At 49.2% G+C, this 19,889-nt stretch overlaps 1 pseudogene; it reads left to right on the top strand.

Annotated features, from left to right (window-relative positions):
* Positions 1-14,193: 14,193 nt before the first annotated feature.
* On the top strand, positions 14,194-18,216 carry LOC140222875 (uncharacterized; annotated as a pseudogene).
* Positions 18,217-19,889: the final 1,673 nt, after the last annotated feature.

The following is a 19,889-nucleotide window of genomic DNA, read 5'->3' as shown; positions in this document are numbered from 1 at the left end:
CAAGATGTTTTGGTCCAGGATGCTAATCCTAATGGTTTGGATTTTGATCTAAACATGGCGGTGGATGATGATTTAGGAGGCATTGACAATTTAATACAAGCAGCAGATAATCAAGGTGCTGAAGACACAATGGAGGATAATATGCAAATTATTGATGGGACAGACTCTTCAGGGAGTGATGACATCCTTCCTCATAACTTTAACAATGAACCTGTGCAAGTAGATGTGTTCATTCCCCAGAATGATGGTCAGCCCCTACACATGGTCCAGGATGAGGTCAATGAAAATGAGCTTCTGGGAGAAAATCAAGCTCAGGAAGGACACCATGGGCCTCAAAACAATCCAATGCATTTGGGCTTTGTACAAACTCTTGGGCCCTGCCAGGATCCTGTCTTCTATCAGATGCAGAGTGTTAAACAATCTCAAGCCTTTCAGACATCTGCAGAAATATATAATCATTGGGCAAAGTACTTTTCTTCAGGCAAGACAGACTCTCAGGTACAAGTCCCCCTGGCATGGTCTCATTTTTTTATGGCTCAACTCCTGAACCCTATGAACTTCGTCTGGGCCAAGAACTTTTTATCTTCACCAGCTATGCCATTCCTCCATTCAGAGCCGGCTGTACAACTCAGTCTACCCAATAAATGTCCAAATGATAAACCTCTTGACTGTCCTTCCAAGGATTCTTCTAATCAGGGTAAGGGGCTCAAATCCAAGGACATCGTGTTTGAAGGGAATCTACATGGTGACATTGCAAGCTCTTCAGCTGCTCCTTTCATTCCTGATGGTTTGGAACAGAACATAGTTGATCATGACCCCATTGGCTCTGAGATCACAAATTCACCTTCTACACCACTAGAAAAGATCATTCAAAAGGTCTCTTCTACCTCTGGTCCTTGGTCTAAGGCCCTGCTCAAGAAAGTACATCACATGAATGCATTAGGCAGGGTTGATATGGGTTGCACTGTTAATGATGAGGAGCTTCGCAGGAGCAGTAGGAATTCAAGTTACAACCAGGGATTCAAAAGTTCTGGTTGCAAAGACAAGAACTGCATTGGTTGTTCAGCAGCCCCTCCTGCTTTATCAAAGGAGATTATCCGAAACTTGGGTGAATCATTCTGTAAGGTGGATGCCTCCAAGCTCACCTCTGTTGCTTTAGTCAAGAAGAAGGGCACATCTCCGGTTGCAAGGAAGCTGGTCAAGAAGAAATCTGCTGCAGATGTTGATGATGCACAAGAGCCGCCAAGAAGCAACAAGAAGAAGCCCAAGAAGCAGTAGTTCTGGCTGGGCCTGGTGGCATTCTCTTCTGCTCCTGATCTCTTATGCACAGGAACCTTCTTTTGTTATATGTCTAGTTTACATTGGTTATATTTGGAACTTGTGTCTATCCTCAGATATTTCTCTTACCTCTGTTTGCTCAGAACTGGTTCAGGCAATGTTTGCCTACTTTATGGTTGCTCTCTTTTCATAATATACTATGAATCATACTGCTAATACAAGATTATGGAATGTCATGTGCTGGAATGTCAGAGGTATTAACTCTGACAAGAAGTGGAATTCAATTAGGGACAAAATTATTGACAGCAATTGTGATGTTATGTGCTTACAAGAAACTAAGAGAGAGCATCTTGACAATAATTATATCAGAAAATTTTGCCCCCGAGTATTCGATAAGTTTGAATACCGATCTTCTGTGGGCGCTTCAGGGGGTATAGCAATCATATGGAAATCAAAACTTTTTGATGGGGAACTAGTTTTCTCTAATGAATATGCTTTGTCAGTGAAATTTCTGTCCACTCTGTCTGATAATGAATGGGTACTTACAAATGTCTATGGTCCTTATTTGACTGAAGGGAAACGAGACTTTATCCACTGGCTAAAACATATTCAGATGCCCGATAATGTTGATTGGTTGCTTTTAGGGGACTTCAATCTTATGAGAAGTCCAGCGGATAGAAATAAACCAGGAGGAAATGTTGCAGATATGCTCTTGTTCAATGAAGCTATTAGCTGTCTTGGTCTTGTTGAGATCCCTTTTAAATCAAAAAATTCACCTAGTCAAATAAACAACAATCACCCTTGCTGGAGAGGCTAGACTGGTTTTTTGTCACCCCATCCTGGGCTTCATCCTAACCCTAACACCTTTGCTTACCCTCTTGTGATGGAGACTTCGGACCACACGCCATGTATTATAACCTTTGGAACAAATATACCGAGAGGGAAAGTTTTTCGCTTTGAAAATCATTAGCTTCAGCATGACCAAGTTATGGACATTATCAAACATGGATGGTCGATCCCTGTACAGGCAACGGATAAAGCTAAGATTATTACTGGCAAGTTCAAAAATCTCAGAAGGGTGCTCAAAGCTTGGCAAGCTCAACTATCCAGCCTGAAAATAGTCATCTCCAATGTGAAGCTTATTTTATCCTTCTTGGAACGAATAGAGGAATGCAGAGATCTGCTGTTAATTGAATGGAATTTCAAAGACATCCTACAACAACATTTGCAATCTCTCCTAAGACAGCAAAACACATATTGGAAGCAGCGTGGAGCCATTAAGTGGGTAAAATTTGGAGATGAATCTACAAAATTCTTTCATGTCAATGAAACAATTAAGCACAAAAAGAACTTTATCAGATCCATTGAAGATACTAATGGTATTCCTCAAACCAGCCACAAGAACAAGGAATCCATTCTCTGGGAGGCTTATAAAGAAAGATTGGGAACTTCTAATCCTCAACCAATGGATTTTGATTTACATCAGTTAATATACATAGACGATGACTTATCCAGCCTGGAAGTACCTTTCTCTATGGAAGAAATTGATGCAGTCATTAACTCTCTGCCAAATGACAAGTCCCCAGGGCCTGACGGGTTCAATACTGACTTTATCGAAAAAGCATGGCCTGTTATCAAGCAAGACTTCTATGCTCTTTGCCAAGCCTTCCATGAAGCAAATTTATGCCTACAAAGTATTAATGGCTCCTACATTACGCTAATTGCTAAAGTGGATGGAGCTGCAACTATTTCAGACTATAGGCCCATATCTCTGTTGAATAATTCAGTCAAGTTGATCACCAAATTACTTGCTAATAGACTACAGGGGGCAATAACAAGGCTAGTGCATACCAATCAATATGGCTTTATTAAAACAAGAACCATCCAAGACTGCCTTGCTTGGGCTTTTGAATACCTTCACTTATGTCATAAGTCAAGAAAAGAAATTGTTATTCTGAAATTGGATTTTGAAAATGCTTTTGATCGCATCGAGCACAATGCAATGCTAGACATTATGAAGCATAAAGGCTTTGGACCACGATGGATCAAATGGATGAAACAAATCTTCAATTCAGGGACTTCATCTATCTTACTGAATGAAGTTCCAGGAAAAAGATTTACTTGTAAAAGGGGAGTTAGGCAGGGAGATCCTCTATCTCCACTTCTTTTTGTTCTTGGGGCAGATCTGCTACAGTCAGTACTCAATAATGCGAAGGAGCAGGGACACTTGCAACTGCCAATTCAGATTAATCATAATCAGGACTTTCCAATAATACAATATGCTGATGACACACTTATTATTATGGAAGGATGCCCATTGCAACTGCTTCACCTAAAAAAACCTTTTACAGTCCTTTGCCACCTCAACTGGGCTCAAGGTAAACTTTAACAAATCCATGATGGTGCCAATTAATATCTCAGAGGAAAGGATACAACAGTTAGCTCAGACTTTTGGCTGTTCAATAGGGAAAATGCCCTTCACATACTTGAGACTACCACTGGGATTGACAAAGCCAAGAATTGAGGAATTTCTCCCTATGGTGACTCGGTGTGAAAGAAGATTGTTATCCACCTCAAATCTACTTTCTGAAGTGGGGAGATTACAATTAACAAACTCAATATTCACTGCCCTGCCGATGTTTCACATGAGTACCTTACTACTACCTAAGTCAGTATATAAACAAGTGGATAAATACAGAAAGCACTGCTTTTGGAGAGGATCAGACATCAATAACAAAAAACCGCCTAAAGCAGCATGGGACATGGTGATTTTACCAAAAAAGGAAGGTGGCCTAGGTGTCCTGAATTTGCAGACACAAAATGAAGCTTTGTTGCTTAAATTCCTATATAAATTCTATAATAAAGCAGATATCCCGTGGGTCCATCTCATATGGGAAAAATACTATGGGAATGGTAAACTGTCAGGCACTGTATCTAAAGGATCCTTCTGGTGGCGTGACATCATTAAACTCTTGGACAAATTCAAAGGAATAGCCTCACTGTCAGTGAAGGATGGTAGTACTTGCCTCTTATGACATGATTTATGGAATAATCAGGTGCCAACACAAGTGTACCCACATCTGTTTTCTTTTGCTCGGGATAAAAATTTATGTTTGAAGCGAGCTTACTCGATCACAGACTTACAACAACTCTTCTTTTTGCCCTTGACGACACAAGCGTATAATCAATTGATTCATCTTGCTGAAGACCTAGAAAGATTAGACCTTTCGCCTGATCCGGACTTTTGGGTATATATCTGGGGTAATGCAAATTTCTCTTCATCAAAGGCATATAAGTCCCTCATTGGACATAGGAGCACTCATCCAGTGTATGATTGGCTATGGAAGTCACGATGTCAAAAGAAACACAAAGTCTTCTTTTGGTTGGTTTTGAAAGATAGACTTGGTACAAGAGATATCATGCGGCGAAAACATATGGCTATGCCCTCATATAACTGTGTCCTCTGTCATCACAACAAAATTGAGACACTCTTCCATCTTCTGCTAGAATGCCCGTTTGGTCAAGACTGTTGGATACATTTAGGCCTTTATGCAGACTTACAACTGGATCCTTATTCCATTATGACTACCTTCAAAACTCAGCTTCAAGTTCCCTTCTTCATGGAAATAATCATAATCATGAGCTGGTGCATATGGATGGCAAGAAATGATTCAATCTTTCGTGGCATACCACCAACAACTCAAGGGGCCATCATGCGCTTTAAGACTATTTTTGTTTTAGTTCTGCATAGAGTTAAAGATGCCTGGAAACAATCAATGGTTGAATGGCTAGAGGTTATGTTGTAATCTTCATGATTTTCTTCTTAACCTTCTTTGTATCTTAGTTACAAACTGCTTTGTTTTTGTTTTTTGTTTTTGTACTGCTATTCCCTTTAATATATAACCAGCAGGGATAAAACCCTCCTGTTTCATCAAAAAAAAAAACAAAGATCCTATCTCTCGTTATCGTCTGTGATCTTGCAAGTTCGTCTCGGTAGATTCAATTGATGCTTCCGCTGGTGGAGATTAGCGGGCGGCTCGTCGCCGCAAGGGCTAATTTTTTAACAATTGGTACCAAGAGTTATGGTTAGATTGGATCTAGAGACTACGCGGAAAATCACATAGAGTCGTGAGGACCATGCATCTACGAGATGTTGTGCAATGCGCAGTCGGTGTAGGACGGATACAACACAAGGTGGAGCATGGTTGGCTCGACGTGAGGGTCGGCGGTGGTTATGGTTCATGCCCGGACGGAAGTTGTCATCACGGACGTCGCAGAGTAGTTGTTGGGAGCATATGACCATATGGTGCACGGAGGGCAGGTGCATGGCAGTTGCAGGAGCCAAGATGGTGTGCTGACAGGGCGTGTGGAGCAGCAACTCGTGGACCGTGAATCCGTGATGGATCGTCAGAAACCGAGTCAAGAAAGGCAGCAGGTGGTCGAGTGCGTGGAGGAGCAGGACTCGATGCGGCAGCAGAGTCATCGTGGGTCAGGACTCAGGAGTCGGGGCGTGGTTGGTTTCTTCAGCAGCAGGCACAAAGAATCTAATCTAATCTACTAAACAAATAGAAAAGACATGCAGGGAGTTAAGCACATTGGACAGATGTGTGTGTGCGGTGCAAAAGTGCATGCATGCTTCACGGTAAACATTGGTGCTTGGATGGATTCCATGCGCATGCATTTTTTATTGGGTCTTGTTTATAGCTTATGGTTAGCGGAGGAGCTCGCTGTACAACAGGATGCATTGTGTACAGGGCTAAGCTCGGTCATGGCCCATGGACTTGCGCAAGGCTGAAGGGGAACGCAAGACAACTCTGAGACAGGCAGGCGGCGGTGGCGTGAATATGTGGGTTTACTCAAGGCGTTTCGACGACAAAGTGTGGGTTGTGGCGATGAACCTGGCAGATGGTCCACGATAAGAGTGGACATTCCGACGATCGACGAGCTAAGTTGGTCAGATCAATTTACGGCGATAAGGTATATCGTGCGGAAGTGTAGTAGGATTGTGCGTACAACGGAGCTACAGGCACGATAGGACATCGTGGAAAGCTGATGGAGAATTGCAACAGGCGAAGGAGGAGAGGTAGCATGGACCAGACCTCGGGCTGGTGTTGCAGGCTCATTAGCGACGAGCAGAGACTATCGATAGTGTTCAGTCGTGGTGCACATGGTGACTTATAGAAGTTCGATGGCGGTTCAGTGGGTGCTCTGGAATGGCAGAGTTAGATGGCGGGCTGATATAGTCAAGGTGTTGAGTAGCTTACTGGTGGTCTACCTGTGATGGATAGACCGGGCTGGACAGTTCGCGGGGTACATGGCGAACAGTCCAGGACGGCTGACGGACAGTTCACCTGCAGGGTGAACATACCGTGTGCATGGCGGAGAGACTAGCGGTGATAGACTAGTTAGATCGTGAGTCAGAGGCGATGACATGATCAGCAACGGCGATATAGGAGCGAGGTGGCTAATGGGGTTGTTGTTCTCTATGAAATGGCGACACGCGGCGTAAGCTCAGGATGCAAGTTTGCATGGGATGAGTTTGCGTGCTTCCAAATCAGCAAGGGCGCGGATCGATTCGAGTTGTGGCCATGGGTTTTGAAGTGTGAATTGAAAGGCATGGTGATACCAAAGGGCTAAATTGGAAGGAAATATAGACAACGGATGTCTGTACTTGCAACTGGAGTAATCTGGTTGGACATGGCTACAGGAGACTACGGTGTAAGACGTCCTGCGTACTATGGCAGCAATAATGTAAGAGCAATGCTAATGTGGCAATTCTGATATATGACTCGGTTACAACTATGAGGTTCTCAGTATCATGGTGCAGTCAGCTTGAGCATGGTGTTAGATTCAGTTGCTTCTTGGCTGGAGATGAATCTAATTTTGCTTGGCAGAGATTGTGGTGATAGAAGAGAAGGTGCACGGTTGCAGGTGGAGTCACAGAGTTGGAATTGCAGGGATAGCAATGTTTCCTCAGGCAGCTCTTGAGAGAGCGGTAGAAGCGATCATTCAAGTCTAGTGTACATAGAGGTTTGCTCATGACGGCTTCACGATGGCGGAATATTCGCCAAGGTGGATGTCAGTACCAAGGGAACGGGAGTCCCTGAGAAGGTGCTTACAAATGAAGCCTACCCACATATGGGAGCTCCCTCTTGAAGAAGCCCAGATAAGAAGGTGGGCCTAAAACTTGAAGGCCCAAAAAGATGAGGAAGCCATCGCATCCTTGTGTCTTCCTCCCCCGAGGAGACCTAGGAGATGCCCACGCTATGGATGCAGAACACCTCCGAAACCCCCCTCCCGAGAAGGCCCTTGGGAGAGTTTGCTTTGAGGCAAAGCAAAAGTGGCGTACCTAGGCACGGACGAGCACATAAATCGAGGAGATCAGGCTGTCGGTCGCCCCTCCTCGTAAAAATGCCATCATTACGGTTGATGGGGCGCGTCTGAGCGCCTCAGGGGCTGGCGGCTTCACCCGTCCCGTCCAACAAGTGGCGGGCGCCGCCCCCATGGATGGAGTGTTCCCCCAGCTCCTGGCCATCCTCTGCCAAGGGGGAACCCATGCCATGACCTTGGGAAGCAGCAAGGGCCTCCCAGGGAGGAGCTCGGAGGCAGGTTTCAGCACACCCCACCCCGGGACAGTGGGACTAGGCCAAGAGAGGAAGGAGTTGTCGAGGAACGAAAGGATTGACCAAGGTAAAATGGTAAAGACTGGATATTGATATACAGAGGACCTAGTCAGACGCCATGAAGCCGTGCGTGTCAAGGTGAAGGGTGTCAGGGCAAGTGGTCTGCGTATCAGGGGGGCTGTAGCAAGAAGGGTGGCCATTGGACCCCCGCATTCACACACGAAAGGCGGTGGGAAAGATTGGGGTGCAAGGCTTCGACCCGTCACCCCACCATGGGCTTGGCCTATAAAAGGCCAGCTTTTGTACTAAGAGAAGGACGAATTGAAGTAACATAACACAAAGGACATAAGGTATTATGCTTCTAAGCGGCCTGAACCTGTCTAAAAATTCCTTTGAGTGTAACCATCCACAAACCTCCCTGATTGTCTCTCGAATCTCTACACATGAACTAACCCCCAGGTCGGATCTCTAAACGGGGATACCATCGGATCCCTGCTCACGGTGATTGACCACCGTCAGCTGGCACGCCTAGTAGGGGGCTAGTGGTGTGTTGATTTTTGAGGCATCCCTGCTAAGCAGAGGCAATGGGGAGCCATTTTGATCATCGCCATGCTCACCACAGTGAGTCGGACGGTGAGGCCAGTGGCGGACGGGAGCCATTTTGCCGACACCCAGTAGCTCCATAGCCACCACGCTCAGCTCACACGGCCTCCCCACCAAAAGGGAGGTCGGCGACTCCCGCCCCTATCGCTTGTCGGCTAGACACTGCAACATCAACGCCACCCCGCATTGATGCCCCCCACTTGGCCTTAGGTGGGACCGTTTCCACCATAGGGCGGGTGGCGTGTTTCCACGAGGAGGCGAACAAGCATGCGGGGGCCGCATCCCGATGATGGGGGCTCACGTGCGCGTCACCGCCTCGATTTCGACAATCTGCTACCAGGAGACGCCCTGGTGGCCGCACAGGCCCTCCTCCAGCACCCACCAGTAGGGGCTAGGGTTGAAATTCCAGAGGGGCGATGGTTGGAGGACCTGGCCAAGCTAGTGGGCAAAGCCTACGCTCCAAACACACCAGGCAAGAGCTCACGAGGCCTAACCAGCCTGGATAGGCACAAGTCCAGCTTAGCGCGCCATCTGTCCCCTAGCCGCTCATGAAAACCTATCCTATCTTCCCTTGACTCTAGGCAGCGTGATCTGTGCTCGCTCCTCGAGTAGAACCGCTCAAGGGGAAACACGCGGGTCACCGTGAACCGAGCAGAAGACCATGACTCATCGGGATCTGCCCCCAGGGGGGACTCTCGCCGTGAAGCTAGGACCCCCACGGGTGGAGACGACGACACCGGCCCCTATGGGGCCGGATGCTGAGCTTTTACAGCTGACCTGCGCTGGGTCGACTGGCCGACGAAGTTCTGGCCCGACATCCCGGAGAATTATGATGGTACCATTGACCTGAAGGAGTTCCTTCAAATCTAGAGAACTGCCATCGAGACTACAGGCGGGGCGGGGGGGGGGGGTGGAGAGGGTCAAAAGTCATGGACAATTCCATCCACGTCACCCTCCGCAGGTCGACACGGTCATTGCTGATGAGCTGATGAACCTCCCCACGGGATCCATCCATTCCTGAGCGGGTCTGTGTGAGTATTTCATTGCTAACTTCTCAAGCTCATTTGCCCAATCGGGGATGGAGAGCGACCTTCATGCCATCCGCTAGCGCGATGGTGAAACGCTATAGTAATACATTCAGCATTTTAGCTAGGTCCACAACACCATCCCTCGCATTACCCCGACCTCGGTCATAGTCGCCTTCAGCCAAGGGGTCACTGACCAGCGGCTGAGGGGGAAGCTGGGGACCCACAACATCAAAACTGTGGCCGAGCTATTCGCCCTGGCTGATAAGTATGCCCGAGAGGTTGAGGCTCACGCCTTGCCTCCTTCGTGGGAGGCAGCCACCGGTCAGGAAGAAAAGTCACCCCGACCTAGTAAGGACCAGGGGGACAAGAAGAATAAAAGGAAGGCCATCACCGCACTAGGCCCGGATGGGCGGAACAGGCCCCCATTGCTTGGGGGTCCGGGAGGTGACAGGAAGCGACCGGCACCAGCACGACCGGTGGGCGGCAGGTGGTGCGAGATCCACAAAACTGACTGCCACGACTTGATCGAGTGTCGGCTGGTCAAGGGCCTTGTCGAGAACCAGTAGAAGGAACGGGAGGACTGCCACCGAAGGTGTCGTACATACATCTATGGGCTGACCAGAAGGTTTGGATATTTTTAAATATAGGGCTGGACACTGAGACATATCTGACATGAAGAGTATGGTGTAGGACGGTGTAGTCTACGTGGCAAGACAAGAACTAGTCGAGGATTAGGAAAAGTACTCGTAGCAATATGAGTAGAACTCATCTAGTTGAATCCAACTAGTATTCTTTTAAATAACCGACCTATAACCCTACCCCCGGCAATATAAGGCGAGGCAGGGACCCCCTCCAAAGCAATTCAATCCAACCAACACACAGGACGTAGGGTATTATACTATTCAGTGGCTCAAACTTGTCTAAATTGTGTGTCTACATTAACCTTCGAGTTCCTGATCTCGACGAACCCCGCTAACCAAAACACTACCTCGGGAACCCCCCTTGGTAGGTTGCCGAGTCTAAACACTGACAGTTGGTGCGCTAGTAGGGACTCTCGCCGAGAATCCACTGGTGAACTCGATGGCACAAGTCATCATCAAGCCAATTGTCACGTTTGAATTAGGCGCGATGTTCATCTTCGGCTCTTGGGTTTGCATCACAAACAGTGCTAGAAATTTCTGCCACCACATTGCGTGAACCTTGGAGAAGAATCAACAAACCATGAAGCTCCAACGTCAAGCTCTGAGGGATCTCATCGAGAACTTTGATGAATATTCAATTTCTGACTTAGTCAGAGGTTGGGGGGACGAGTCTGAGTACAACTCGACTTCTTCCACCAGACAGATTGACCCACACAAACTGGCACATGAGTCATCATGCCAATCAGAGTACCACCCGAGTCGATTACCGTTCGGACTCTGCAAAGCGGCTACTATTTTTCAGGCGGTCCTATCCAGATCACAATCCGATATGGATACAATCTAGGACTTCGACTACTACTCGGACCCGGACAAGGATACCCCTTTATTAGGTCAGCAGTATGGCCTGGTGATCACATCAACTCACCAAGGTAGATTCATCTACTGGTCCAACATGAAGCCACCTGCTCTTGCTAAGGACAATGATTCACACCTCATCTCCTACCTCAACACCCTCCCATACTAGGAGGAAACTCCTTTGTCACCCATCTACGAAGAGGGCGGCACCATGGAGGTCATCACCTCATGTTCAGGAAGCTACTCTCTAGAATGAGAACTCTTTGCTCTCATTACTGGACAAGAGGGCGAAGAAGAAGAGCAATGAGACAGAAACCCATGACATAAGCATCATCCTGATAATGTCTCGCAAGATGAGCTCACTGCCAATGTTGTCAGAGAAGAGACTAAAGCTCAAAGAACTCGACGACGTGTAAGAAATGCTGCAAGACCAGAGTGCTACCACCGCCTTGTAGCAGACTTACTAATCCAAAACCTGGACAATGCCTTTGAAGCAGTTCAAACGCATAATCATCGTACTCCGCTGGCTTCCGTCGCATCTATTGATCTTATCACCAGCGCGATGCCTCAGAAAAAGTACACAAGACAATTGGCTTAACTGGCGGAACTCGCTTACAAACAACTCGATCAGCAGAATCCAATACAGTTAGTTCAACATTCCCCATCCCATCGTAGTCAACATGGAAGCAGCCATAGAGGCCCTCCATCTAGACCAAGCCAACTTGGAGGCACCAGACCAAGCCAACTTGGAGGTGCCAGATCAAGCCAAACTGGAGCAGAAGGGATGGCGACGGTGGAGAGCCCGGTGGGGTGGCTTGGGGTTCCAAGAGCCCCTGCAGGTCGTCACCACCATCTTTGGCGGGGCAAACACCCCCTGGTCATGAAGGAAGGCCAAGCTTCTCTGGAGGGAAGTGTGCTCTACCGCACCTTGCCCAGAGGACACCCAACTACTGAAATGGTCGAGGATGCCCCTAACTTTTGACAAAAACGACCACGCTAACAACACAGCGGGGGTGGGATAACTACCCATCGTGATCACCCCCACGATCTACAACCTGGGGGTAGCGAGGGTCCTCATCAATGGTGGAGCCAGACTCAACCTCCTCTTGCCTCAGGTCTTTCATCTGAAGCAGATAGGCGCCTGACAGCTCATCCGATCGCACCCTTTCTATGAGGTGACGAAGGGGAAGACCACCCCCCTAGGGAAGATCGAGCTCCTATTGGGGACCTGGATCAGGAATACTAAACTCCACCCTCATTGAACCACCAGTGAAGGTGACCAGCATTTTCTTAAGTGTGATTGCCGGAAATGATGTTTGGACGGAGCAAAGGAAAGTGCAAAGGTCCGGTTTTGTTTTGTGGGATCAAGGAAAAAGGCACGAAGGTTCAGGTACCTTCGTAGATAGGAGCGGAGGTCCCAAACAGCTCCACTATGGAAGACCAAGTTGGGAAGCATGAAGGTCCCGTGACTTCATCGATGAAGAATCCGGCGGCCAACCCAAGTTTCTCAAGCGGAGGTGTGGAAGATTGGGATCACGTTGCGAACGTGACCTTGGTAGAGTGAATAGCGTGACCCGTTTAGGGTGTACAGTTGGTTTAGGACTCTTTCTTTACCAAAATGTACAACATATTCTTAGAATGTAGTGGTTGAGTAAGGGTAAATTTGTTATGTAAAAGTCGGTTGGCCTCCATATAAAAGGGGAGGCACCCCTATTATACAAGGGTTCACATTTTTGGAGAAATACAAGCCCTAAGAGAGTGTTGTTTCCCATTCATGTCTTCTTTCTTCAAGTGTTTGGTTAAGAGCTTGCTCTGTACCAACAGTACCCATCACTTTTGGTGACCGAAACAACTTTCGGATGGAGAACATCACCTTCGATGTGGCGGAATTCGATTTTGCGTACAACGCCATCTTGGGCCGACCGGCCCTAGCTAAGTTCATGGTGGTAGTACACTACGCCTACTCGACCCTGAAGATCCTGGGACCATCCGGGATCATCTCGGTGAAAACTGACGTAAGAGGGGCTGTGTACTGTGCCTAGAAGATCTCTGAGGCCCTGGCTGCGGCTGTGCCCAGCGTCAACGATGATCGCTAGGAGTAGAACCCGCACCCCCCCGACCAAGCAGCGCATCTTCCCCGATAATGTCGCACTCACTAAGGAGGTTCGGTAAGGAAACGGCGCCGACAAAGTTGCCACGATCGAGGCCCAGCTGGGCGGCAAATAGGAAAGTGCGCTCGTCGTCTTCCTCCGGGCAAACACCGACGTGTTCACATGGGAACCATTGGACATGTCCGAGGTCCCCAAGAAGGTGATCGAGCACAAGCTAGCTGTGCATCCCGACGCACGCCCCGTCCAGGAAAAAAGTATGACGGCAGGCCCCGAAAAATCATGACTTCATCCGCGAGCAGGTCCACTAGATGCTAGAGTCCGACATCATCCCAGAGGTCCTCCACCCCGAGTCATTGGCCAACCCGGTCATTGTGTTGAAGGTGAACAGGAAGCTCCAGATGTGCATCAACTACATCGACCTCAACAAGGCCTGCCCAAAGGATCCTTTTCCGCTACCCCACATCGACTAGGTTGTCAATTCCACGGCGGGATGCGACCTCCTTTTTTTTGGACGTGTACTCCGGGTACCACCAGATAAGCATGTTAAGGGAGGATGAGGAGAAGACAACGTTCGCCACCCTAGTGGGAATGTATTGTTACGTAAGCATCCCGTTCGGCCTAAAGAATGCCGATCCCACCTTCCAGCGGACCATGCGCATCACGTTGGGAGACCAGCAAGGCCAAAACGTCAAGGCGTACATCAACGACATCATCATCAACACCCAGGATCAGGCTACGCTGCTCGAGGATCTACCCAAAACATTCGACAATCTACGAGCAACACGCCTGAAGCTCAACCAACAGAAGTGTGTGTTCGGAATACCATGAGAGAAGCTCTTGGGTTTCCTCATCTCCAACTAAGGGATAGAAGCCAACCCCAAGAAGCTGGAACTCATCGAGCGCATGCAGCCTCCCACTCGCCTAAAGGACGTGCAATGCCTTACCAGCTGCATGGCAGCCCTATGACAGTTCATCTCAAGGCTCGGGGAGTGGGCATTTTGAGTGGACCGAGGAAGCAAGCGAAGCCTTAAAGCAATTGAAGTTGTACCTCTCGATGCGGCCGATGTTAGTCACCCCTAGAGATGAGGAGCCGCTGCTCCTGTACATCGCCGGAACTCCGCAGGTGGTGAGCGTGGCTCTAGTGGTCGAAAGTGAAGAGCAGGATCCACCTCCTGGTGGGAGTGGTGCACCAGCCGAGCGCACAATCAACGCACCCCTCTGAGGACTCCCGACGACAGCACCAAGGAAACAACACCATTTGTGGCCCCTCCCAGGACTCTTGGAACCCAAGGGCTTGACAAGCGAACGGAAGACCCTCCCAGGGGCTCACCCTCCCGGGACTCTGACCGCACCATCCGAGGTGAACCAGGAAGGTACAACACCCGGTGAACTTTGTCAGTGAGGTACCTTGCGACGCTAAGGAGCAGTACCCCCAAGTGTAGAAAATGTTGTATGCCGTTCATATTGTGTCTCGGAAGCTGAGGCATTACTTTCAAGCATACCCAATAATGGTGGTGACATCATACCCTTTACTCAGATCCTTAGGAACCAAGAAGGCACTGGGTGAACTGTGAAATGGTCCATCGAACTAGCCGAGTTCGGGCTCCAGTTTGCTCTTCACCATGCAATCAAGAGCCAGGCCCTGGCAGACTTCGTTGCCAGGTAGACCCCTGTACTTTACCTGGAGAAGGAGACCATCCTAGGATCCATCGAGGAGGGAGACGGGAAGCCATGGACGCTGGAGTATTGGACCATGAACTTCGATGGATCGCTCATCTTGCATAGTGCGGGGGCTGGCGCGGTCCTTACCTTGCGTACGGGAGAGGTCCTCTGCTACTTGATACAACTCGACTTCTGGGCTACCAACAACTTGGCAGAGTACGAGGGCCTTCTCGTCGGGCTCCAGGTGGCCGCCGGCTTGGGGATTCGGTGACTACTTGTGAAGGAGGACTCCCAGCTAGTGGTTAATCAGTTTTCCAAGGAGTATCAATGCGTGGACCCCCAGATGGCCATGTACGTCGCCGAGGTTTGGAGGATGGAGCGGCACTTCGACAAGATGGAGCTTCGGCACATCCCTAGGAAGGACAACATTGACGCCGACGAGCTATCCAGGCTTGCCTTGTCCTGGGCACCTCTGCCTCTTTGGGTTTTCAAGGAGTGGTTTTCACATCCCTGTTGACAGCTCTTAAGTGCCAATTCTAGGCTGTCAACTCCTGCATAAAAACCAGAAAGATGAACATCAACCTAGTGGTAGGGGTTTATTACTAACCATTTCCATAAGCGTTGGTGAATATTTGTATGCAGGTAACTTATCCTTAGAAAGGAGGAGGAAACACACCCAAGAGGCAAAGAAACACAACTCCAGCTAATCAAGGAAGAGCACATGGATCCAAGGGCCTACACAAGGGGGTAAACCGTCTTAATTTGGCGTGTGCATCCTACACCGACTTGAGGGCCCACTACGCAGCGTCCCAGATGAAAAGCGGAACGAGAGGCAGTGCCCAAGGTTCGGTCGAACCCATGGTTCAGCCGAACTGGTCCTGGCACCGCTCGAGCTTAGCTTCCACATGTCGACTCCTGGTGACTTCTTAAAGGCGGTTATGGCTGTTATCCTAGGAGTTACCGCCTCAAAGCCTTGGATCCTGCTAGGTGGCATAAGGAGAAGAGTTGGAAGAGAATACTCCCTCAAGATTCTCTTAAGATGCTTGGAATATCTCTACTCTCCCAAGGCACCTCTACTCTATAAATAGTAGGAGGGCTCATTTGAGGACACACCACCACTTGGAGAAACACCATCCAAGAGAGAAGTAGAGCTCCACTCCTAAGGCAAAGCCTTGCCTAGCTTGTGCTTAGAATAGGGAGAGAGTGAGGGTAGTTTGGGAGGAGTGCCGGGGTGTCGATACTCTCCTCCTAGCTTGTACATCTACGGATGCTGGCTTCCTTTGAGTAAAGTAAGTTCATATTCGTGATTCCTTCCTATAGTGTAATACTTGGTTCTTATATGCATGAGTAGTATATTATCCTTGCTATGTTTATATGCTTGGCTTATATGCTCGTATGGTAGTCATATACCCTTGATGTCATAGTATAGGCTTGTATGCTCTCATGTGCGCCTTGAGACCTTGATACGGTATACACTAGTAGTACTTATATATAAGTGAGATCAGTTCTCTTACTTGCAGGTTCATCACTCTATATTTATACAGAGTGCTGTAGTCTGCTACGGGTGCACATATGTAGTTAGACTGTAGTAGTAATCAGTAGCGTAGATGCGCTATCTGGCCTAAGGGTTATCCTTCGTTGGCCGTATATCCCAAGGGCTACAGAGGTAGGCCTTAGGTGGTGACAGCCCTATTGGTTCTTTGTAATCCTCCATGCTCAGATATATGGTGGAGCTGTTGGCCGGAGGCGCCTGACTCATTCAGGGTAAGCCGGTGCCCGAAGCGAGTATCTTGATCCGAGATATCGACCTTTAACTTATCTATAGTGCTACCTTAAGAATCCTCTCTACCCTTCACCACCTATCTTGGTGTGTCCTTGGATCGAGTAGAATAGAGGTTAGTGCACACACGTTCCCTTGGATTCGATACCCTTGGAATACTCTGAGGTGAAAGCTACAATGGTATCTGTGCGCTTGCGGATTTATTCGCATTCGTTAATTATACCAACAAGGCACCGCCACAGTAGCCAAACGTAGTGCAGGGGGAACCCCACCACCGAGCGGGGGGACCCAATCTATGCCACAAGAGGGAAGCTCCGTGCTCCCCATATGTTCTCAGGGACCCTCATGGATGAATGACATCCGTGGCTTCCTGAAAGAAAACATCCTTCCTGAGGATGATGCCATCATGGTGAGGATCACACGATAGACCAAATGCTATGTCATGGTAGATGGGGATCTATATTGACATGGCATAGATGGGGTCCTCTAGAGGTGCATATCCTAGGAAGAGGCCGGTGAGCTCCTCACCGAGGTCCATGAGGGCGAGTGCGGGAGTCACTCCTCCTCCCGCACACTGGTGGGGAAGGCCTTCCAGCAGGGCTTCTGCTGACCAACAGCTCTCGAGAACAGAGCCAAACTGGTTAAGCACTACAGGGCATGTCAGTTCCACGCAAAGCAGGTCCATCAACTAGTGCAGGCACTCAACACCATCCCCTATTATGTCCATTCGCGATCTGGGGGCTGGACATCCTGGGACCATTCCTGAAAGCAGTCGGAGGGTATGAATGGTTGTACGTCGCAGTGGACAAGTTTATAAAGTGGCCCGAGGTGGTACCGGTCGTCAAAGCAAACAAAGGTTTAGCCTTGAAGTTCATAAAAGACCTTGTGGCCCATTTCATTGTGCCCAACAGGGTCATCACCGACAATAGAACGCAGTTCACCAGCGTCCTCTTTGGTGACTACTGCGAGGACATGAATATCAAGTTATGCTTCGCGTCCATCACTCACCCCATGAGCAGCGGACAGGCAGAAAGGGCCAATGCAAAAGTGCTCAAAGGGCTAAAGACAAGAACCTACAATTAGCTCAAGAAGCATGGTACTGGGTGGATCGATGAGTTACCAGCGGTGGTGTGGGCGAACTGAACTACCCCCAACAGGGCCATGGGAGAAACTCCTTTCTTCTTGGTCTATGGGGCGGAAGCAGTCCTCCCCTCCGAGCTAACCCTAGGAAGCCCGAGGATGCACGCCTACGAAGAAGAAGATTAAGAGCACATGCGCCAACAAGACGTTCTATACTTGGAAGAAACAAGGTGCAGATCGGTGTTGTGTGCAGCCCGGTACCAGCAGGCTCTACACCGCTACCACCAGCGACATGTCTGGCCACGAGAACTTCAAGTTGGAGATCTAGTGCTGTGACGCTTCCAGTCCCGGGAGGGCAAGAACAAGTTATCCCCCATGTGGGAGGGGCCCTTTGGGAGGCGCGGTCAAGTTGGTTGACGGAGACGGCATACCACTACCCAACATGTGGAACACCGAACACCTCCGTAAGTTCTACCCGTAGATAGTGTGGGGGGACCCAGTGCTCAGGCATCGAGGACAACCGCCCCGAGACGTTCATCCCCAGGACAGTTGCCCGGGGCCTCCTATCTATGTACTGCCCTACCTATGTATCAATATCCTATGTATGTCAATGCCTTGGCATATGCGTTTTTTATCCTCTATATGTCAATGCCTTGGCATATGCGTTTTTTTGGCAATTTAAAAAAATTATTATTGTGCATCATGCTCTATCTCCACAAACCCTCTCATGTAAAAGGGAGCTACTCCTGGGATAAGCACCCTCAAGGAACATGTTTGCACACGGAAAGGTAGTCGCAGGCTGACCGGCGGGTCCCGACAGCCAGTGTTCGATGCTCGACTTGGTCCCTAGACTCCTAGTGTCACCAGCACCTCGTGGAGCCTCAGCCACCACTATCACATCTGTCATTACAAACACAAGTACAAAAAGGGGACGTCATACCAGGGGAAAACCAACCCACTTATCCTTCATTCATATTCCTTGCACAACAGCCTTTCACACCATGAAAGGGAAGCCAAGTACTCTAAAAAGCATGTTCTTTAGGGTCTTACGCAGGAAAGTACACGGTCATTGCAACCTAAAAGTAAACACATTGCTAGGATGAAGGGAGCTCCACGGCGTGCGAACATAAGGTTCCGCACCATGGAGAAGGGGAAATCCAGAAGCAGGACAAACTGTTTGGGAGTAGAAGCGGCCCGCGTGAGCTGATACACTAGGTAGCGTGTCCCAGCATGGGTGAACCACTGCCACAAGATGAGAAAGAGGGTGAAGGAGACACCCCTGATCAGCAACAACAGCGGCAGCAGATAAGGCCTTAGCCCTGGGTAGAAGGAGCACCTCCATGGACGCCCTGCCCACCCAGGAGGAAGGCGACCGACGAGAAGCAGCCATGTCAGGCACATGCGAGATGTGCACCGAGCATCTTTCCCTAGTGCACATCTGCAGTGTGCCCAACCCCACAACCTCCAGAGGTGCAGCGCATTAATAGCATCCACCATGTATGGGGATGGTGAGATGCGGAGCCCCTTTTTACCATGGGATCCACCATGGCAAACGGAAGTGAGCAAGGACAATGGCGTTGCTACAGTCCAAGACGATGGAGGGGGCTGCGGCACAGGGCCTTTGAAGATCTGCAAGAGGCTGGCCCTCCAAGAAAAGCCCGGCCAGTATCCCCCAACTCCATTGGATGGACCGACCTAGCAGACCTTCGAAGGAGGATGCCAAGCCAGCACACACAGGAGCAACAACATGCACATGAGCCATAGAAAGGGTTCCTATGGGAGGTTGCCCACGTAGCTCGGCGGCAAGGTGGTGAGAGAAGTAGGCAACGACGGATGCGTACTGCACCCGCTCCCAGGACAGGCTCTCCCCATCCTAGTCACGGGTAGTAGCCTTCATCAACTTCTCCACCCCTGCTGGGTGGCCTACCTCGTAGGCGAGGTGGCATGGTGGCTACTCCAAAGGTAGCGAAACCCACAAGTGACCCTACGATGGATTTTGTGGGGACTCGCCCGTGGGGTCACCTAGCCGCGGACCGTCCTACCCTTCAACCTAGCTCTCCTACGCTAGTTGAGAAAAGGGAAGGGAGGTAGGATAGGTGCATAGGCCTGAGGGCCGATATACCACACCTCCGCCCGTTGTAGGACCACCGCTCCTCATCCTCTGCTTCTAGAGCGCCATGACTCCCCAGGGTTGTGGCTCCCTTTCAACATAGCTCTCCTATGCTAGG

The sequence above is a fragment of the Setaria viridis genome, chromosome 5, assembly GCF_005286985.2.
Source record: "Setaria viridis chromosome 5, Setaria_viridis_v4.0, whole genome shotgun sequence".
Taxonomy (NCBI): domain Eukaryota; kingdom Viridiplantae; phylum Streptophyta; class Magnoliopsida; order Poales; family Poaceae; genus Setaria; species Setaria viridis.
This window is presented reverse-complemented; position numbering and strand designations above follow the sequence as displayed.